The sequence below is a fragment of the Cebidichthys violaceus genome, unplaced genomic scaffold (assembly GCF_023349555.1).
Source record: "Cebidichthys violaceus isolate CVI_PGR_0920_01 unplaced genomic scaffold, fCebVio1.0.p SCAF_10, whole genome shotgun sequence".
Taxonomy (NCBI): Eukaryota; Metazoa; Chordata; class Actinopteri; order Perciformes; family Stichaeidae; genus Cebidichthys; species Cebidichthys violaceus.
In genome coordinates this window covers 14,941,618-14,945,378 of record NW_027176263.1, presented here as the reverse complement: position 1 = coordinate 14,945,378, position 3,761 = coordinate 14,941,618, and the positions used below count along the sequence as shown (strand labels likewise).

General features: G+C 42.0%; 1 pseudogene; it reads right to left on the bottom strand.

The window, feature by feature from the left end:
• Window positions 1-686: 686 nt before the first annotated feature.
• Window positions 687-2,819, bottom strand: LOC137884980 (zinc finger BED domain-containing protein 4-like; annotated as a pseudogene).
• Between the last annotated feature and the right edge of the window lie 942 nt (window positions 2,820-3,761).

Genomic DNA, 3,761 nt, shown 5'->3' with positions numbered 1-3,761 from the left:
ACCTTACTGGAAAATGACAGTGAAAGTCACCTATTAGAATACTACTTGAGTAAAAGTCTTAAAGTATCTGATATTTACTGTACTTAAGTACCAAAAGTAATTTTCTGATATTAAATGTACTTAAGTATTGAAAGTAAAAGTACAAGTAAATGATGTTAATAAAAAAGCAAAGGGTCAGAATTTTGAGACTTATGAAGTTTATTCTTTTAAGTGCTGTGGCCACCATGACCAAGGACAAGGAGTTGTGTTGAAAATAATTGGGTTGGCTGTGATCCATCCAGGAGCAACAATGTTCAACATAATATATTGTTCATAAGTATACTCTTGCATCTACTATGAACTTATCATCATAATTCTCTGAAAAGCAATATGACACTATGAAGGAGTTGTAACAGTGCGTTTATAAGTATGCTCATTCCGACTAGAGGATGTAGAGGGCAAATGCATAATATTGTGTTCAGCAAAAAATATCAACTTGATGCATCAGCTCAGTGTTTTGAGAAAGGACACCTGCCTTGTAAACTCCTGTGGGCCTGATTTGAACACAATAGGCAAAGGTTTTGCTCGAGCTGAATCTGCAATTGGGCGACTGCTACCATCATAACTCGATCTGATCATCCACAAAATGACTCAAATATTAAAACATGATCAATACTAAAGCAGCACCGAAAGTAACAACCCAGTTATTACTTGAAACTGAAAAATGTCCTGTTCATCTTCAAAAGAAATTGGTTTTCAAAATGGTAACTGAAGACTAGTCCTGCGATGCTAAATAGCCTTTCACAGGCCGCTGAGGCAGGTAGAGGTGTGTTCAGCTTCACAGACAGCTTGCGCACAGCTGGGAAGGATTTCAGCAAGTTCATGTGTTCTGCTGAACAGGCCAAGTATCCATCCAGTTGTTTGGTGCTGTCTTGTGCTTGAGACGACTGCAGGGCAGAGAAGAAGTCATCTTCATCAGATGAACTGGACCTGGTGGCATCACCTAGCTGCAGGGAGGGTTCTTCCATGTACTGCTTGATGTAGTCCATTCCTGAAATATAGTGAGGGTGAAAATATAAATGATAGGATTAATACAACATTCTAACATGTCATGACCCCAACCTAAGGTTTTGTACTAAATAGTTTGTTTTAATTTGAGGTTTATACATTTAGTTTCATGCACTGTCCATACATCCATAATTGATTTGTGGATTTGCCAATATTACAAAGAGTAAAAATGTATACCCATACACTTATTTTTCACTATCCCCATGTTGTCTTACTCATTCTGATTGTGGCATTATCCTTTGTCCAAGTTGTTCGGAATTTTGGAAGAAGAATCGCAGCTGCGATCAACTTAGGGTCTCCTGACACATGACCAAAACGATTCTTTATTCCCACCTATAGAGCATCCACCAAAGGCTTGCAGTACTTCAATGGCAACTTGACTCTGTCAAGTTTGCCAGTCAGCAGGTTGATTGTTGGAAGTAGCCACCCCATCTGGGCATTTGCCTCTGCTTGCAAGATGTTGGTTCCCTGGGCAACTGGGCTCATGACAGCGGCATACTCTGTGAGGAATGCGAGTTCAGCTGGATTGAACCTGTGATGAAAACAAAAACAACAACACCGTTTTTGTTATATAACCATTTCATCAGATTCAACAAAAAATTGCTGGATGAGTAATTAACTAAAATGGATCAATGATAAGTGGAAGTTGGGATACAGTGTGAAACAGTTATTAGTGCCCAATAAAGGGTGGGGAAACACATCCACAGTTCTAGAGACATTCAAGACATTATGTTCAATTATGATAAAATAATAAAACATACATAATTCTTACTTACATCGGAACCTTTTAGGTCTGTGCAGATGACTCTGATGGCCCCCTCTACCTTGTCTTTGATTATCCTCAGCAGTCTTTCCACTGCCAGGAACAAGGAGTTCCACCTGGTAGCATTCGGGCGCAGCAGTTGGGTGAAGCAAGCATCTTCAACAGTTTCGGCTGCAAGTGTGGATCTTCCACATTTGTTCCAAAGTGCATTACACTTGCCAAATGTTGAACGGTACACTTTCTTGTATGCCTCATTGGAAGTTGCATTCTGGGCATCAACCGTAGCTATTAGGTTGAGTAGGTGACAAGCACAGCGCTGGTGCTTTGGGAGCTGGAACTCCAAACCATCTTCTTCATTAAGAAGATCTGACACAGCAACAAACTCCACTTCTTCACTCCCCTCTTGATCCTCTTCATTCTCTCCTGGTTGAGATGCATCACCGTCACTTCCGACTTCATTGTTGTTCTCATCTTCACCAAAAACTTGGAAAGCTTTTATGAAGTTAGAGCCAGAATGGATGTCATTCAGGGCGTTTGCCAACACATCAAATGTGTGCGAACCTCTCAGTTGTTTACAGGCTAGGGCTGCTGAACATCTTTTGAGACTGTCAGGGTCAATCCAATGAGCAGTAACACCAATGACGCTCTGCCTTCTGACAGACCAGCAGTCGTTGGTGGTGGCGATATGGTCAACTCCCCTCATGGCCTCAGTCACCGCCTTCTTCATTCCCTTGGAGGCATCATCAATCATGGAGCGCAGGGTCAGCCGTGTCATATTTTTTGCATTAGGCTGCAGTTCCTTCACAAAATCTCTAAATGGTTCTTGTTCAACAACACAGAATGGCTGCAGCCCTTGGACCACATACTTCACGACAGCTTTGTCAATGGACCTCTGAGACACAGTCAAGGTGTTCACTTATGTGGTCTGCTTGCTGGTGGAGGGAGTCTCAGGAGCCCTTTTTCTCTTTGTTGATGTCAGCTCTCCATATCTTTTTAAGGTGGTGTACATGCTTTCTCTGAAACAGTGAGAGAAAGACATTTTGTAAGCATAACAACTTTAGCTAGCCCCACTTACTACACACACTTGCATGCATCTCCAACTCTGATGCGGTTCAAATCGTAATGCTGCGCTCTCGCGGCTCCTGTCAATCCTATGGTGTGGTGGCTAGTTAACGTTAAGTTAGCTAACGTTAGCCAACTAGTGCTGCAATGATTATAGCTAAGATGACTCAAATCAACAAAATCTCACAACTGTCAACACTTCCTCAGCTCACTAACTCGCTAGCGATCTGTCTACTACACTAATTGTCTCATTTGATTTACGATAGCTAGCGAACGTTAGCCTAACATACACCATTTATAGCTAAATTAGAAGATCAGACACCTACCTCCCCCCCTCCCCCGCCAAAGATATACTCCAATCCTGTGGGAAACACTGCTAGATATCTTAACAGGTTTATGCTAATTATGATAACTAAACATTAACATTGCAGCTCATGGGATTAATCTTAATTTACCTCAATGTGTTTCCTGAGGTTGGATGGGGAGTTTTTGAATGCCAATATTTCACTAGCTTTGGGTAAGCATAAGAGGCACTTCTTCCGGTACGAAGAATCTTTCACTCCAACATAAGAAAACATTTCTCGCAACTATGGCCCCGGGTGTTGGTCTTCGTCACCACCGTTGTTTGTTGCGGGAGTAGCAGGTGCTTCCATTTCTGCTTCCATCATGAAATCAGTCATCGTAGAGTGGAATTCTACTTATGTAGTCGCTCACTAGCTAGCATGGGCAGCACTGGGAATCAAAAAAACGCGGCTTTGAGAGCACTTGTTTGAAACTGCGCATTAACGTGATTAACCAATGATTTAACTTTCAAGCTAGGACCACTGATTCGCCAAACCTGCTTGCTTGCAGTCTGTGTTCCACCACAGTCCCCGATGTTGGTCTCATG